We start from the raw sequence: 17,438 nt of genomic DNA, 5'->3' as shown, positions 1-17,438 counted from the left end.
AATTGGTTTCCGACTACGGTGCCACCCAAGGATTCTGAAAAGTCCATTTGTGGAGATGGCCACCTGGACTCCCGTTAAGAAGACATGCTGTCAACCTCTAGATCCCTCACATGCCTGCACTTTTCGGCTTGCTGCTGCTGCAATCCACGCGTTTTAGATCTGCATAACTCCACCTCTTTTAGCACAGTACCCTCAACCCCCGGCTGTTCCCACCCGCCTCAACACCGTTGGAAGGGAGGAGAACCAATTAAGGCGGGGGGGGGGGGGTGGAACGAGCAGCTGTCTACCCTTAGCAGGAGGGTTGCTGATTAATTACCTCTCCTGCTGCTGCTGCTGCTGGCTGTCCAGCAGCAGACTGAAGGTGGCTGCTGCTGTGCGCAGGTATATAAAGGCTCAGAGCCTATTATGACACGCGCAGCCAGCGTTCCATTGCCACATTCCGTCTACTGCAGGCGGGATACCTGGATGGCTGAATGTCACTGAGAAGCTCACAGAGACCGCCATAAGCAACAGTTTAAAAGAATGCCACAGACTAATCAACCAAACTTTTTGGGTTGGTTTCTCTTTTATAGTCTGCAGGCATTAAATGAAAGAAGTCAGTGTTCCAGCAGAGGGAGACAACGTTTCAGAAAAGGCATTGTAGCAAACCAAAAAAGAAATTTTAAGCGCAGCAGAGTAACCAGCTCACATACCTGTTAGCTCAGGTGAGTTTAAAAGGCTGCTGTTGATAACAAGGGCATTTGCTAAATAGATGGTGTGTGTGCAACAATATACTGAAAGGTCAATTATATTGTGCAGCTTATCTCACCACCTGTAGTTATTTAGGTGAAAGCTCCAGAATGCTTGCCTAATATGTCTGTTTATCCAAAAGGAAGTATAGAGGGAGAGCTAGATAGATAGCATTGCATTACATTACATTACATGGCAATGCAATGCACAGTTGCTGAAGTTGAACCAAAATGAGCTTGTCATCTGGCTTCTGCAACTTTTAACATGAAAAATCCAATGAGGAGAAGAAAAGCAAAGCCAAAGAGTCCATCCCAAAATCCGACAAACAAGCAAAATGAACAAAAAGCATTGAATTCAATTCTTTCTGATTTTAGAAACTGCATTAAAGAAGGGGTGCACCGGTCCTGGAGATACTGCAATACCAGGTCAATGCGTGGAGTGGACAGAGCAAGCTCTTTTTCCATCTCCCTGTTCTAAAAATCCATTTAATATATGGTCCCCAGATAGGGGACGTATCAGATATTAAACTGATAAGAACAGATACTACACTTGATCTTAGCCAAAAGGCCGAGAAGCGATAACCAGAATTGGTTTCCGACTACGGTGCCACCCAAGGATTCTGAAAAGTCCATTTGTGGAGATGGCCACCTGGACTCCCGTTAAGAAGACATGCTGTCAACCTCTAGATCCCTCACATGCCTGCACTTTTCGGCTTGCTGCTGCTGCAATCCACGCGTTTTAGATCTGCATAACTCCACCTCTTTTAGCACAGTACCCTCAACCCCCGGCTGTTCCCACCCGCCTCAACACCGTTGGAAGGGAGGAGAACCAATTAAGGCGGGGGGGGGTGGAACGAGCAGCTGTCTACCCTTAGCAGGAGGGTTGCTGATTAATTACCTCTCCTGCTGCTGCTGCTGCTGGCTGTCCAGCAGCAGACTGAAGGTGGCTGCTGCTGTGCGCAGGTATATAAAGGCTCAGAGCCTATTATGACACGCGCAGCCAGCGTTCCATTGCCACATTCCGTCTACTGCAGGCGGGATACCTGGATGGCTGAATGTCACTGAGAAGCTCACAGAGACCGCCATAAGCAACAGTTTAAAAGAATGCCACAGACTAATCAACCAAACTTTTTGGGTTGGTTTCTCTTTTATAGTCTGCAGGCATTAAATGAAAGAAGTCAGTGTTCCAGCAGAGGGAGACAACGTTTCAGAAAAGGCATTGTAGCAAACCAAAAAAGAAATTTTAAGCGCAGCAGAGTAACCAGCTCACATACCTGTTAGCTCAGGTGAGTTTAAAAGGCTGCTGTTGATAACAAGGGCATTTGCTAAATAGATGGTGTGTGTGCAACAATATACTGAAAGGTCAATTATATTGTGCAGCTTATCTCACCACCTGTAGTTATTTAGGTGAAAGCTCCAAAATGCTTGCCTAATATGTCTGTTTATCCAAAAGGAAGTATAGAGGGAGAGCTAGATAGATAGCATTGCATTACATTACATTACATGGCAATGCAATGCACAGTTGCTGAAGTTGAACCAAAATGAGCTTGTCATCTGGCTTCTGCAACTTTTAACATGAAAAATCCAATGAGGAGAAGAAAAGCAAAGCCAAAGAGTCCATCCCAAAATCCGACAAACAAGCAAAATGAACAAAAAGCATTGAATTCAATTCTTTCTGATTTTAGAAACTGCATTAAAGAAGGGGTGCACCGGTCCTGGAGATACTGCAATACCAGGTCAATGCGTGGAGTGGACAGAGCAAGCTCTTTTTCCATCTCCCTGTTCTAAAAATCCATTTAATATATGGTCCCCAGATAGGGGACGTATCAGATATTAAACTGATAAGAACAGATACTACACTTGATCTTAGCCAAAAGGCCGAGAAGCGATAACCAGAATTGGTTTCCGACTACGGTGCCACCCAAGGATTCTGAAAAGTCCATTTGTGGAGATGGCCACCTGGACTCCCGTTAAGAAGACATGCTGTCAACCTCTAGATCCCTCACATGCCTGCACTTTTCGGCTTGCTGCTGCTGCAATCCACGCGTTTTAGATCTGCATAACTCCACCTCTTTTAGCACAGTACCCTCAACCCCCGGCTGTTCCCACCCGCCTCAACACCGTTGGAAGGGAGGAGAACCAATTAAGGCGGGGGGGGGGGTGGAACGAGCAGCTGTCTACCCTTAGCAGGAGGGTTGCTGATTAATTACCTCTCCTGCTGCTGCTGCTGCTGGCTGTCCAGCAGCAGACTGAAGGTGGCTGCTGCTGTGCGCAGGTATATAAAGGCTCAGAGCCTATTATGACACGCGCAGCCAGCGTTCCATTGCCACATTCCGTCTACTGCAGGCGGGATACCTGGATGGCTGAATGTCACTGAGAAGCTCACAGAGACCGCCATAAGCAACAGTTTAAAAGAATGCCACAGACTAATCAACCAAACTTTTTGGGTTGGTTTCTCTTTTATAGTCTGCAGGCATTAAATGAAAGAAGTCAGTGTTCCAGCAGAGGGAGACAACGTTTCAGAAAAGGCATTGTAGCAAACCAAAAAAGAAATTTTAAGCGCAGCAGAGTAACCAGCTCACATACCTGTTAGCTCAGGTGAGTTTAAAAGGCTGCTGTTGATAACAAGGGCATTTGCTAAATAGATGGTGTGTGTGCAACAATATACTGAAAGGTCAATTATATTGTGCAGCTTATCTCACCACCTGTAGTTATTTAGGTGAAAGCTCCAGAATGCTTGCCTAATATGTCTGTTTATCCAAAAGGAAGTATAGAGGGAGAGCTAGATAGATAGCATTGCATTACATTACATTACATGGCAATGCAATGCACAGTTGCTGAAGTTGAACCAAAATGAGCTTGTCATCTGGCTTCTGCAACTTTTAACATGAAAAATCCAATGAGGAGAAGAAAAGCAAAGCCAAAGAGTCCATCCCAAAATCCGACAAACAAGCAAAATGAACAAAAAGCATTGAATTCAATTCTTTCTGATTTTAGAAACTGCATTAAAGAAGGGGTGCACCGGTCCTGGAGATACTGCAATACCAGGTCAATGCGTGGAGTGGACAGAGCAAGCTCTTTTTCCATCTCCCTGTTCTAAAAATCCATTTAATATATGGTCCCCAGATAGGGGACGTATCAGATATTAAACTGATAAGAACAGATACTACACTTGATCTTAGCCAAAAGGCCGAGAAGCGATAACCAGAATTGGTTTCCGACTACGGTGCCACCCAAGGATTCTGAAAAGTCCATTTGTGGAGATGGCCACCTGGACTCCCGTTAAGAAGACATGCTGTCAACCTCTAGATCCCTCACATGCCTGCACTTTTCGGCTTGATGCTGCTGCAATCCACGCGTTTTAGATCTGCATAACTCCACCTCTTTTAGCACAGTACCCTCAACCCCCGGCTGTTCCCACCCGCCTCAACACCGTTGGAAGGGAGGAGAACCAATTAAGGCGGGGGTGGGGTGGAACGAGCAGCTGTCTACCCTTAGCAGGAGGGTTGCTGATTAATTACCTCTCCTGCTGCTGCTGCTGCTGGCTGTCCAGCAGCAGACTGAAGGTGGCTGCTGCTGTGCGCAGGTATATAAAGGCTCAGAGCCTATTATGACACGCGCAGCCAGCGTTCCATTGCCACATTCCGTCTACTGCAGGCGGGATACCTGGATGGCTGAATGTCACTGAGAAGCTCACAGAGACCGCCATAAGCAACAGTTTAAAAGAATGCCACAGACTAATCAACCAAACTTTTTGGGTTGGTTTCTCTTTTATAGTCTGCAGGCATTAAATGAAAGAAGTCAGTGTTCCAGCAGAGGGAGACAACGTTTCAGAAAAGGCATTGTAGCAAACCAAAAAAGAAATTTTAAGCGCAGCAGAGTAACCAGCTCACATACCTGTTAGCTCAGGTGAGTTTAAAAGGCTGCTGTTGATAACAAGGGCATTTGCTAAATAGATGGTGTGTGTGCAACAATATACTGAAAGGTCAATTATATTGTGCAGCTTATCTCACCACCTGTAGTTATTTAGGTGAAAGCTCCAAAATGCTTGCCTAATATGTCTGTTTATCCAAAAGGAAGTATAGAGGGAGAGCTAGATAGATAGCATTGCATTACATTACATTACATGGCAATGCAATGCACAGTTGCTGAAGTTGAACCAAAATGAGCTTGTCATCTGGCTTCTGCAACTTTTAACATGAAAAATCCAATGAGGAGAAGAAAAGCAAAGCCAAAGAGTCCATCCCAAAATCCGACAAACAAGCAAAATGAACAAAAAGCATTGAATTCAATTCTTTCTGATTTTAGAAACTGCATTAAAGAAGGGGTGCACCGGTCCTGGAGATACTGCAATACCAGGTCAATGCGTGGAGTGGACAGAGCAAGCTCTTTTTCCATCTCCCTGTTCTAAAAATCCATTTAATATATGGTCCCCAGATAGGGGACGTATCAGATATTAAACTGATAAGAACAGATACTACACTTGATCTTAGCCAAAAGGCCGAGAAGCGATAACCAGAATTGGTTTCCGACTACGGTGCCACCCAAGGATTCTGAAAAGTCCATTTGTGGAGATGGCCACCTGGACTCCCGTTAAGAAGACATGCTGTCAACCTCTAGATCCCTCACATGCCTGCACTTTTCGGCTTGCTGCTGCTGCAATCCACGCGTTTTAGATCTGCATAACTCCACCTCTTTTAGCACAGTACCCTCAACCCCCGGCTGTTCCCACCCGCCGCAACACCGTTGGAAGGGAGGAGAACCAATTAAGGCGGGGGGAAGTGGAACGAGCAGCTGTCTACCCTTAGCAGGAGGGTTGCTGATTAATTACCTCTCCTGCTGCTGCTGCTGCTGGCTGTCCAGCAGCAGACTGAAGGCGGCTGCTGCTGTGCGCAGGTATATAAAGGCTCAGAGCCTATTATGACACGCGCAGCCAGCGTTCCATTGCCACATTCCGTCTACTGCAGGCGGGATACCTGGATGGCTGAATGTCACTGAGAAGCTCACAGAGACCGCCATAAGCAACAGTTTAAAAGAATGCCACAGACTAATCAACCAAACTTTTTGGGTTGGTTTCTCTTTTATAGTCTGCAGGCATTAAATGAAAGAAGTCAGTGTTCCAGCAGAGGGAGACAACGTTTCAGAAAAGGCATTGTAGCAAACCAAAAAAGAAATTTTAAGCGCAGCAGAGTAACCAGCTCACATACCTGTTAGCTCAGGTGAGTTTAAAAGGCTGCTGTTGATAACAAGGGCATTTGCTAAATAGATGGTGTGTGTGCAACAATATACTGAAAGGTCAATTATATTGTGCAGCTTATCTCACCACCTGTAGTTATTTAGGTGAAAGCTCCAAAATGCTTGCCTAATATGTCTGTTTATCCAAAAGGAAGTATAGAGGGAGAGCTAGATAGATAGCATTGCATTACATTACATTACATGGCAATGCAATGCACAGTTGCTGAAGTTGAACCAAAATGAGCTTGTCATCTGGCTTCTGCAACTTTTAACATGAAAAATCCAATGAGGAGAAGAAAAGCAAAGCCAAAGAGTCCATCCCAAAATCCGACAAACAAGCAAAATGAACAAAAAGCATTGAATTCAATTCTTTCTGATTTTAGAAACTGCATTAAAGAAGGGGTGCACCGGTCCTGGAGATACTGCAATACCAGGTCAATGCGTGGAGTGGACAGAGCAAGCTCTTTTTCCATCTCCCTGTTCTAAAAATCCATTTAATATATGGTCCCCAGATAGGGGACGTATCAGATATTAAACTGATAAGAACAGATACTACACTTGATCTTAGCCAAAAGGCCGAGAAGCGATAACCAGAATTGGTTTCCGACTACGGTGCCACCCAAGGATTCTGAAAAGTCCATTTGTGGAGATGGCCACCTGGACTCCCGTTAAGAAGACATGCTGTCAACCTCTAGATCCCTCACATGCCTGCACTTTTCGGCTTGCTGCTGCTGCAATCCACGCGTTTTAGATCTGCATAACTCCACCTCTTTTAGCACAGTACCCTCAACCCCCGGCTGTTCCCACCCGCCTCAACACCGTTGGAAGGGAGGAGAACCAATTAAGGCGGGGGGGGGGTGGAACGAGCAGCTGTCTACCCTTAGCAGGAGGGTTGCTGATTAATTACCTCTCCTGCTGCTGCTGCTGCTGCTGGCTGTCCAGCAGCAGACTGAAGGTGGCTGCTGCTGTGCGCAGGTATATAAAGGCTCAGAGCCTATTATGACACGCGCAGCCAGCGTTCCATTGCCACATTCCGTCTACTGCAGGCGGGATACCTGGATGGCTGAATGTCACTGAGAAGCTCACAGAGACCGCCATAAGCAACAGTTTAAAAGAATGCCACAGACTAATCAACCAAACTTTTTGGGTTGGTTTCTCTTTTATAGTCTGCAGGCATTAAATGAAAGAAGTCAGTGTTCCAGCAGAGGGAGACAACGTTTCAGAAAAGGCATTGTAGCAAACCAAAAAAGAAATTTTAAGCGCAGCAGAGTAACCAGCTCACATACCTGTTAGCTCAGGTGAGTTTAAAAGGCTGCTGTTGATAACAAGGGCATTTGCTAAATAGATGGTGTGTGTGCAACAATATACTGAAAGGTCAATTATATTGTGCAGCTTATCTCACCACCTGTAGTTATTTAGGTGAAAGCTCCAAAATGCTTGCCTAATATGTCTGTTTATCCAAAAGGAAGTATAGAGGGAGAGCTAGATAGATAGCATTGCATTACATTACATTACATGGCAATGCAATGCACAGTTGCTGAAGTTGAACCAAAATGAGCTTGTCATCTGGCTTCTGCAACTTTTAACATGAAAAATCCAATGAGGAGAAGAAAAGCAAAGCCAAAGAGTCCATCCCAAAATCCGACAAACAAGCAAAATGAACAAAAAGCATTGAATTCAATTCTTTCTGATTTTAGAAACTGCATTAAAGAAGGGGTGCACCGGTCCTGGAGATACTGCAATACCAGGTCAATGCGTGGAGTGGACAGAGCAAGCTCTTTTTCCATCTCCCTGTTCTAAAAATCCATTTAATATATGGTCCCCAGATAGGGGACGTATCAGATATTAAACTGATAAGAACAGATACTACACTTGATCTTAGCCAAAAGGCCGAGAAGCGATAACCAGAATTGGTTTCCGACTACGGTGCCACCCAAGGATTCTGAAAAGTCCATTTGTGGAGATGGCCACCTGGACTCCCGTTAAGAAGACATGCTGTCAACCTCTAGATCCCTCACATGCCTGCACTTTTCGGCTTGCTGCTGCTGCAATCCACGCGTTTTAGATCTGCATAACTCCACCTCTTTTAGCACAGTACCCTCAACCCCCGGCTGTTCCCACCCGCCTCAACACCGTTGGAAGGGAGGAGAACCAATTAAGGCGGGGGGGGGGGGGGTGGAACGAGCAGCTGTCTACCCTTAGCAGGAGGGTTGCTGATTAATTACCTCTCCTGCTGCTGCTGCTGGCTGTCCAGCAGCAGACTGAAGGTGGCTGCTGCTGTGCGCAGGTATATAAAGGCTCAGAGCCTATTATGACACGCGCAGCCAGCGTTCCATTGCCACATTCCGTCTACTGCAGGCGGGATACCTGGATGGCTGAATGTCACTGAGAAGCTCACAGAGACCGCCATAAGCAACAGTTTAAAAGAATGCCACAGACTAATCAACCAAACTTTTTGGGTTGGTTTCTCTTATATAGTCTTCAGGCATTAAATGAAAGAAGTCAGTGTTCCAGCAGAGGGAGACAACGTTTCAGAAAAGGCATTGTAGCAAACCAAAAAAGAAATTTTAAGCGCAGCAGAGTAACCAGCTCACATACCTGTTAGCTCAGGTGAGTTTAAAAGGCTGCTGTTGATAACAAGGGCATTTGCTAAATAGATGGTGTGTGTGCAACAATATACTGAAAGGTCAATTATATTGTGCAGCTTATCTCACCACCTGTAGTTATTTAGGTGAAAGCTCCAAAATGCTTGCCTAATATGTCTGTTTATCCAAAAGGAAGTATAGAGGGAGAGCTAGATAGATAGCATTGCATTACATTACATTACATGGCAATGCAATGCACAGTTGCTGAAGTTGAACCAAAATGAGCTTGTCATCTGGCTTCTGCAACTTTTAACATGAAAAATCCAATGAGGAGAAGAAAAGGAAAGCCAAAGAGTCCATCCCAAAATCCGACAAACAAGCAAAATGAACAAAAAGCATTGAATTCAATTCTTTCTGATTTTAGAAACTGCATTAAAGAAGGGGTGCACCGGTCCTGGAGATACTGCAATACCAGGTCAATGCGTGGAGTGGACAGAGCAAGCTCTTTTTCCATCTCCCTGTTCTAAAAATCCATTTAATATATGGTCCCCAGATAGGGGACGTATCAGATATTAAACTGATAAGAACAGATACTACACTTGATCTTAGCCAAAAGGCCGAGAAGCGATAACCAGAATTGGTTTCCGACTACGGTGCCACCCAAGGATTCTGAAAAGTCCATTTGTGGAGATGGCCACCTGGACTCCCGTTAAGAAGACATGCTGTCAACCTCTAGATCCCTCACATGCCTGCACTTTTCGGCTTGCTGCTGCTGCAATCCACGCGTTTTAGATCTGCATAACTCCACCTCTTTTAGCACAGTACCCTCAACCCCCGGCTGTTCCCACCCGCCTCAACACCGTTGGAAGGGAGGAGAACCAATTAAGGCGGGGGGGGGGTGGAACGAGCAGCTGTCTACCCTTAGCAGGAGGGTTGCTGATTAATTACCTCTCCTGCTGCTGCTGCTGCTGCTGGCTGTCCAGCAGCAGACTGAAGGTGGCTGCTGCTGTGCGCAGGTATATAAAGGCTCAGAGCCTATTATGACACGCGCAGCCAGCGTTCCATTGCCACATTCCGTCTACTGCAGGCGGGATACCTGGATGGCTGAATGTCACTGAGAAGCTCACAGAGACCGCCATAAGCAACAGTTTAAAAGAATGCCACAGACTAATCAACCAAACTTTTTGGGTTGGTTTCTCTTTTATAGTCTGCAGGCATTAAATGAAAGAAGTCAGTGTTCCAGCAGAGGGAGACAACGTTTCAGAAAAGGCATTGTAGCAAACCAAAAAAGAAATTTTAAGCGCAGCAGAGTAACCAGCTCACATACCTGTTAGCTCAGGTGAGTTTAAAAGGCTGCTGTTGATAACAAGGGCATTTGCTAAATAGATGGTGTGTGTGCAACAATATACTGAAAGGTCAATTATATTGTGCAGCTTATCTCACCACCTGTAGTTATTTAGGTGAAAGCTCCAAAATGCTTGCCTAATATGTCTGTTTATCCAAAAGGAAGTATAGAGGGAGAGCTAGATAGATAGCATTGCATTACATTACATTACATGGCAATGCAATGCACAGTTGCTGAAGTTGAACCAAAATGAGCTTGTCATCTGGCTTCTGCAACTTTTAACATGAAAAATCCAATGAGGAGAAGAAAAGCAAAGCCAAAGAGTCCATCCCAAAATCCGACAAACAAGCAAAATGAACAAAAAGCATTGAATTCAATTCTTTCTGATTTTAGAAACTGCATTAAAGAAGGGGTGCACCGGTCCTGGAGATACTGCAATACCAGGTCAATGCGTGGAGTGGACAGAGCAAGCTCTTTTTCCATCTCCCTGTTCTAAAAATCCATTTAATATATGGTCCCCAGATAGGGGACGTATCAGATATTAAACTGATAAGAACAGATACTACACTTGATCTTAGCCAAAAGGCCGAGAAGCGATAACCAGAATTGGTTTCCGACTACGGTGCCACCCAAGGATTCTGAAAAGTCCATTTGTGGAGATGGCCACCTGGACTCCCGTTAAGAAGACATGCTGTCAACCTCTAGATCCCTCACATGCCTGCACTTTTCGGCTTGCTGCTGCTGCAATCCACGCGTTTTAGATCTGCATAACTCCACCTCTTTTAGCACAGTACCCTCAACCCCCGGCTGTTCCCACCCGCCTCAACACCGTTGGAAGGGAGGAGAACCAATTAAGGCGGGGGGGGGGGTGGAACGAGCAGCTGTCTACCCTTAGCAGGAGGGTTGCTGATTAATTACCTCTCCTGCTGCTGCTGCTGGCTGTCCAGCAGCAGACTGAAGGTGGCTGCTGCTGTGCGCAGGTATATAAAGGCTCAGAGCCTATTATGACACGCGCAGCCAGCGTTCCATTGCCACATTCCGTCTACTGCAGGCGGGATACCTGGATGGCTGAATGTCACTGAGAAGCTCACAGAGACCGCCATAAGCAACAGTTTAAAAGAATGCCACAGACTAATCAACCAAACTTTTTGGGTTGGTTTCTCTTTTATAGTCTGCAGGCATTAAATGAAAGAAGTCAGTGTTCCAGCAGAGGGAGACAACGTTTCAGAAAAGGCATTGTAGCAAACCAAAAAAGAAATTTTAAGCGCAGCAGAGTAACCAGCTCACATACCTGTTAGCTCAGGTGAGTTTAAAAGGCTGCTGTTGATAACAAGGGCATTTGCTAAATAGATGGTGTGTGTGCAACAATATACTGAAAGGTCAATTATATTGTGCAGCTTATCTCACCACCTGTAGTTATTTAGGTGAAAGCTCCAAAATGCTTGCCTAATATGTCTGTTTATCCAAAAGGAAGTATAGAGGGAGAGCTAGATAGATAGCATTGCATTACATTACATTACATGGCAATGCAATGCACAGTTGCTGAAGTTGAACCAAAATGAGCTTGTCATCTGGCTTCTGCAACTTTTAACATGAAAAATCCAATGAGGAGAAGAAAAGCAAAGCCAAAGAGTCCATCCCAAAATCCGACAAACAAGCAAAATGAACAAAAAGCATTGAATTCAATTCTTTCTGATTTTAGAAACTGCATTAAAGAAGGGGTGCACCGGTCCTGGAGATACTGCAATACCAGGTCAATGCGTGGAGTGGACAGAGCAAGCTCTTTTTCCATCTCCCTGTTCTAAAAATCCATTTAATATATGGTCCCCAGATAGGGGACGTATCAGATATTAAACTGATAAGAACAGATACTACACTTGATCTTAGCCAAAAGGCCGAGAAGCGATAACCAGAATTGGTTTCCGACTACGGTGCCAACCAAGGATTCTGAAAAGTCCATTTGTGGAGATGGCCACCTGGACTCCCGTTAAGAAGACATGCTGTCAACCTCTAGATCCCTCACATGCCTGCACTTTTCGGCTTGCTGCTGCTGCAATCCACGCGTTTTAGATCTGCATAACTCCACCTCTTTTAGCACAGTACCCTCAACCCCCGGCTGTTCCCACCCGCCTCAACACCGTTGGAAGGGAGGAAAACCAATTAAGGCGGGGGGGGGGTGGAACGAGCAGCTGTCTACCCTTAGCAGGAGGGTTGCTGATTAATTACCTCTCCTGCTGCTGCTGCTGCTGACTGTCCAGCAGCAGACTGAAGGTGGCTGCTGCTGTGCGCAGGTATATAAAGGCTCAGAGCCTATTATGACACGCGCAGCCAGCGTTCCATTGCCACATTCCGTCTACTGCAGGCGGGATACCTGGATGGCTGAATGTCACTGAGAAGCTCACAGAGACCGCCATAAGCAACAGTTTAAAAGAATGCCACAGACTAATCAACCAAACTTTTTGGGTTGGTTTCTCTTTTATAGTCTGCAGGCATTAAATGAAAGAAGTCAGTGTTCCAGCAGAGGGAGACAACGTTTCAGAAAAGGCATTGTAGCAAACCAAAAAAGAAATTTTAAGCGCAGCAGAGTAACCAGCTCACATACCTGTTAGCTCAGGTGAGTTTAAAAGGCTGCTGTTGATAACAAGGGCATTTGCTAAATAGATGGTGTGTGTGCAACAATATACTGAAAGGTCAATTATATTGTGCAGCTTATCTCACCACCTGTAGTTATTTAGGTGAAAGCTCCAAAATGCTTGCCTAATATGTCTGTTTATCCAAAAGGAAGTATAGAGGGAGAGCTAGATAGATAGCATTGCATTACATTACATTACATGGCAATGCAATGCACAGTTGCTGAAGTTGAACCAAAATGAGCTTGTCATCTGGCTTCTGCAACTTTTAACATGAAAAATCCAATGAGGAGAAGAAAAGCAAAGCCAAAGAGTCCATCCCAAAATCCGACAAACAAGCAAAATGAACAAAAAGCATTGAATTCAATTCTTTCTGATTTTAGAAACTGCATTAAAGAAGGGGTGCACCGGTCCTGGAGATACTGCAATACCAGGTCAATGCGTGGAGTGGACAGAGCAAGCTCTTTTTCCATCTCCCTGTTCTAAAAATCCATTTAATATATGGTCCCCAGATAGGGGACGTATCAGATATTAAACTGATAAGAACAGATACTACACTTGATCTTAGCCAAAAGGCCGAGAAGCGATAACCAGAATTGGTTTCCGACTACGGTGCCACCCAAGGATTCTGAAAAGTCCATTTGTGGAGATGGCCACCTGGACTCCCGTTAAGAAGACATGCTGTCAACCTCTAGATCCCTCACATGCCTGCACTTTTCGGCTTGCTGCTGCTGCAATCCACGCGTTTTAGATCTGCATAACTCCACCTCTTTTAGCACAGTACCCTCAACCCCCGGCTGTTCCCACCCGCCTCAACACCGTTGGAAGGGAGGAGAACCAATTAAGGCGGGGGGGGGGTGGAACGAGCAGCTGTCTACCCTTAGCAGGAGGGTTGCTGATTAATTACCTCTCCTGCTGCTGCTGCTGCTGGCTGTCCAGCAGCAGACTGAAGGTGGCTGCTGCTGTGCGCAGGTATATAAAGGCTCAGAGCCTATTATGACACGCGCAGCCAGCGTTCCATTGCCACATTCCGTCTACTGCAGGCGGGATACCTGGATGGCTGAATGTCACTGAGAAGCTCACAGAGACCGCCATAAGCAACAGTTTAAAAGAATGCCACAGACTAATCAACCAAACTTTTTGGGTTGGTTTCTCTTTTATAGTCTGCAGGCATTAAATGAAAGAAGTCAGTGTTCCAGCAGAGGGAGACAACGTTTCAGAAAAGGCATTGTAGCAAACCAAAAAAGAAATTTTAAGCGCAGCAGAGTAACCAGCTCACATACCTGTTAGCTCAGGTGAGTTTAAAAGGCTGCTGTTGATAACAAGGGCATTTGCTAAATAGATGGTGTGTGTGCAACAATATACTGAAAGGTCAATTATATTGTGCAGCTTATCTCACCACCTGTAGTTATTTAGGTGAAAGCTCCAAAATGCTTGCCTAATATGTCTGTTTATCCAAAAGGAAGTATAGAGGGAGAGCTAGATAGATAGCATTGCATTACATTACATTACATGGCAATGCAATGCACAGTTGCTGAAGTTGAACCAAAATGAGCTTGTCATCTGGCTTCTGCAACTTTTAACATGAAAAATCCAATGAGGAGAAGAAAAGCAAAGCCAAAGAGTCCATCCCAAAATCCGACAAACAAGCAAAATGAACAAAAAGCATTGAATACAATTCTTTCTGATTTTAGAAACTGCATTAAAGAAGGGGTGCACCGGTCCTGGAGATACTGCAATACCAGGTCAATGCTTGGAGTGGACAGAGCAAGCTCTTTTTCCATCTCCCTGTTCTAAAAATCCATTTAATATATGGTCCCCAGATAGGGGACGTATCAGATATTAAACTGATAAGAACAGATACTACACTTGATCTTAGCCAAAAGGCCGAGAAGCGATAACCAGAATTGGTTTCCGACTACGGTGCCACCCAAGGATTCTGAAAAGTCCATTTGTGGAGATGGCCACCTGGACTCCCGTTAAGAAGACATGCTGTCAACCTCTAGATCCCTCACATGCCTGCACTTTTCGGCTTGCTGCTGCTGCAATCCACGCGTTTTAGATCTGCATAACTCCACCTCTTTTAGCACAGTACCCTCAACCCCCGGCTGTTCCCACCCGCCTCAACACCGTTGGAAGGGAGGAAAACCAATTAAGGCGGGGGGGGGTGGAACGAGCAGCTGTCTACCCTTAGCAGGAGGGTTGCTGATTAATTACCTCTCCTGCTGCTGCTGCTGCTGGCTGTCCAGCAGCAGACTGAAGGTGGCTGCTGCTGTGCGCAGGTATATAAAGGCTAAGAGCCTATTATGACACGCGCAGCCAGCGTTCCATTGCCACATTCCGTCTACTGCAGGCGGGATACCTGGATGGCTGAATGTCACTGAGAAGCTCACAGAGACCGCCATAAGCAACAGTTTAAAAGAATGCCACAGACTAATCAACCAAACTTTTTGGGTTGGTTTCTCTTTTATAGTCTGCAGGCATTAAATGAAAGAAGTCAGTGTTCCAGCAGAGGGAGACAACGTTTCAGAAAAGGCATTGTAGCAAACCAAAAAAGAAATTTTAAGCGCAGCAGAGTAACCAGCTCACATACCTGTTAGCTCAGGTGAGTTTAAAAGGCTGCTGTTGATAACAAGGGCATTTGCTAAATAGATGGTGTGTGTGCAACAATATACTGAAAGGTCAATTATATTGTGCAGCTTATCTCACCACCTGTAGTTATTTAGGTGAAAGCTCCAAAATGCTTGCCTAATATGTCTGTTTATCCAAAAGGAAGTATAGAGGGAGAGCTAGATAGATAGCATTGCATTACATTACATTACATGGCAATGCAATGCACAGTTGCTGAAGTTGAACCAAAATGAGCTTGTCATCTGGCTTCTGCAACTTTTAACATGAAAAATCCAATGAGGAGAAGAAAAGCAAAGCCAAAGAGTCCATCCCAAAATCCGACAAACAAGCAAAATGAACAAAAAGCATTGAATTCAATTCTTTCTGATTTTAGAAACTGCATTAAAGAAGGGGTGCACCGGTCCTGGAGATACTGCAATACCAGGTCAATGCGTGGAGTGGACAGAGCAAGCTCTTTTTCCATCTCCCTGTTCTAAAAATCCATTTAATATATGGTCCCCAGATAGGGGACGTATCAGATATTAAACTGATAAGAACAGATACTACACTTGATCTTAGCCAAAAGGCCGAGAAGCGATAACCAGAATTGGTTTCCGACTACGGTGCCACCCAAGGATTCTGAAAAGTCCATTTATGGAGATGGCCACCTGGACTCCCGTTAAGAAGACATGCTGTCAACCTCTAGATCCCTCACATGCCTGCACTTTTCGGCTTGCTGCTGCTGCAATCCACGCGTTTTAGATCTGCATAACTCCACCTCTTTTAGCACAGTACCCTCAACCCCCGGCTGTTCCCACCCGCCTCAACACCGTTGGAAGGGAGGAGAACCAATTAAGGCGGGGGGGGGGGGGTGGAACGAGCAGCTGTCTACCCTTAGCAGGAGGGTTGCTGATTAATTACCTCTCCTGCTGCTGCTGCTGCTGGCTGTCCAGCAGCAGACTGAAGGTGGCTGCTGCTGTGCGCAGGTATATTAGGCTCAGAGCCTATTATGACACGAGCAGCCAGCGTTCCATTGCCACATTCCGTCTACTGCAGGCGGGATACCTGGATGGCTGAATGTCACTGAGAAGCTCACAGAGACCGCCATAAGCAACAGTTTAAAAGAATGCCACAGACTAATCAACCAAACTTTTTGGGTTGGTTTCTCTTTTATAGTCTGCAGGCATTAAATGAAAGAAGTCAGTGTTCCAGCAGAGGGAGACAACGTTTCAGAAAAGGCATTGTAGCAAACCAAAAAAGAAATTTTAAGCGCAGCAGAGTAACCAGCTCACATACCTGTTAGCTCAGGTGAGTTTAAAAGGCTGCTGTTGATAACAAGGGCATTTGCTAAATAGATGGTGTGTGTGCAACAATATACTGAAAGGTCAATTATATTGTGCAGCTTATCTCACCACCTGTAGTTATTTAGGTGAAAGCTCCAAAATGCTTGCCTAATATGTCTGTTTATCCAAAAGGAAGTATAGAGGGAGAGCTAGATAGATAGCATTGCATTACATTACATTACATGGCAATGCAATGCACAGTTGCTGAAGTTGAACCAAAATGAGCTTGTCATCTGGCTTCTGCAACTTTTAACATGAAAAATCCAATGAGGAGAAGAAAAGCAAAGCCAAAGAGTCCATCCCAAAATCCGACAAACAAGCAAAATGAACAAAAAGCATTGAATTCAATTCTTTCTGATTTTAGAAACTGCATTAAAGAAGGGGTGCACCGGTCCTGGAGATACTGCAATACCAGGTCAATGCGTGGAGTGGACAGAGCAAGCTCTTTTTCCATCTCCCTGTTCTAAAAATCCATTTAATATATGGTCCCCAGATAGGGGACGTATCAGATATTAAACTGATAAGAACAGATACTACACTTGATCTTAGCCAAAAGGCCGAGAAGCGATAACCAGAATTGGTTTCCGACTACGGTGCCACCCAAGGATTCTGAAAAGTCCATTTGTGGAGATGGCCACCTGGACTCCCGTTAAGAAGACATGCTGTCAACCTCTAGATCCCTCACATGCCTGCACTTTTCGGCTTGCTGCTGCTGCAATCCACGCGTTTTAGATCTGCATAACTCCACCTCTTTTAGCACAGTACCCTCAACCCCCGGCTGTTCCCACCCGCCTCAACACCGTTGGAAGGGAGGAGAACCAATTAAGGCGGGGGGGGGGGGGGGTGGAACGAGCAGCTGTCTACCCTTAGCAGGAGGGTTGCTGATTAATTACCTCTCCTGCTGCTGCTGCTGCTGGCTGTCCAGCAGCAGACTGAAGGTGGCTGCTGCTGTGCGCAGGTAT

The 17,438-nt window shown here is 45.4% G+C and overlaps 13 non-coding genes across 13 annotated transcripts; all 13 read right to left on the bottom strand.

The window, feature by feature from the left end:
- Nucleotides 1–1,117: 1,117 nt before the first annotated feature.
- LOC141221723 (U2 spliceosomal RNA) lies at nucleotides 1,118–1,308 on the bottom strand. Its single transcript, XR_012289684.1, has one exon. It is a non-coding gene; the product is annotated as a U2 spliceosomal RNA (small nuclear RNA).
- Nucleotides 1,309–2,427: 1,119 nt separating this feature from the next.
- LOC141221722 (U2 spliceosomal RNA) lies at nucleotides 2,428–2,618 on the bottom strand. The gene has a single exon (XR_012289683.1). It is a non-coding gene; the product is annotated as a U2 spliceosomal RNA (small nuclear RNA).
- A 1,121-nt stretch (nucleotides 2,619–3,739) lies between these two features.
- Nucleotides 3,740–3,930, bottom strand: LOC141221721 (U2 spliceosomal RNA). The gene has a single exon (XR_012289682.1). It is a non-coding gene; the product is annotated as a U2 spliceosomal RNA (small nuclear RNA).
- A 1,120-nt stretch (nucleotides 3,931–5,050) lies between these two features.
- Nucleotides 5,051–5,241, bottom strand: LOC141221720 (U2 spliceosomal RNA). The gene has a single exon (XR_012289681.1). It is a non-coding gene; the product is annotated as a U2 spliceosomal RNA (small nuclear RNA).
- A 1,119-nt stretch (nucleotides 5,242–6,360) lies between these two features.
- On the bottom strand, nucleotides 6,361–6,551 carry LOC141221719 (U2 spliceosomal RNA). Its single transcript, XR_012289680.1, has one exon. It is a non-coding gene; the product is annotated as a U2 spliceosomal RNA (small nuclear RNA).
- Nucleotides 6,552–7,674: 1,123 nt separating this feature from the next.
- LOC141221718 (U2 spliceosomal RNA) lies at nucleotides 7,675–7,865 on the bottom strand. The gene has a single exon (XR_012289679.1). It is a non-coding gene; the product is annotated as a U2 spliceosomal RNA (small nuclear RNA).
- Nucleotides 7,866–8,986: 1,121 nt separating this feature from the next.
- LOC141221717 (U2 spliceosomal RNA) lies at nucleotides 8,987–9,177 on the bottom strand. Its single transcript, XR_012289678.1, has one exon. It is a non-coding gene; the product is annotated as a U2 spliceosomal RNA (small nuclear RNA).
- Nucleotides 9,178–10,300: 1,123 nt separating this feature from the next.
- On the bottom strand, nucleotides 10,301–10,491 carry LOC141221715 (U2 spliceosomal RNA). The gene has a single exon (XR_012289677.1). It is a non-coding gene; the product is annotated as a U2 spliceosomal RNA (small nuclear RNA).
- A 1,118-nt stretch (nucleotides 10,492–11,609) lies between these two features.
- LOC141221713 (U2 spliceosomal RNA) lies at nucleotides 11,610–11,800 on the bottom strand. The gene has a single exon (XR_012289675.1). It is a non-coding gene; the product is annotated as a U2 spliceosomal RNA (small nuclear RNA).
- Nucleotides 11,801–12,920: 1,120 nt separating this feature from the next.
- On the bottom strand, nucleotides 12,921–13,111 carry LOC141221712 (U2 spliceosomal RNA). The gene has a single exon (XR_012289674.1). It is a non-coding gene; the product is annotated as a U2 spliceosomal RNA (small nuclear RNA).
- Nucleotides 13,112–14,231: 1,120 nt separating this feature from the next.
- On the bottom strand, nucleotides 14,232–14,422 carry LOC141221725 (U2 spliceosomal RNA). The gene has a single exon (XR_012289686.1). It is a non-coding gene; the product is annotated as a U2 spliceosomal RNA (small nuclear RNA).
- A 1,119-nt stretch (nucleotides 14,423–15,541) lies between these two features.
- On the bottom strand, nucleotides 15,542–15,732 carry LOC141221711 (U2 spliceosomal RNA). Its single transcript, XR_012289673.1, has one exon. It is a non-coding gene; the product is annotated as a U2 spliceosomal RNA (small nuclear RNA).
- Nucleotides 15,733–16,854: 1,122 nt separating this feature from the next.
- On the bottom strand, nucleotides 16,855–17,045 carry LOC141221710 (U2 spliceosomal RNA). Its single transcript, XR_012289672.1, has one exon. It is a non-coding gene; the product is annotated as a U2 spliceosomal RNA (small nuclear RNA).
- Nucleotides 17,046–17,438: the final 393 nt, after the last annotated feature.

The sequence above is a fragment of the Phyllobates terribilis genome, unplaced genomic scaffold (assembly GCF_046119375.1).
Source record: "Phyllobates terribilis strain yellow unplaced genomic scaffold, ASM4611937v1 Scaffold_334__1_contigs__length_2070977, whole genome shotgun sequence".
NCBI lineage: Eukaryota > Metazoa > Chordata > Amphibia > Anura > Dendrobatidae > Phyllobates > Phyllobates terribilis.
This window is presented reverse-complemented; position numbering and strand designations above follow the sequence as displayed.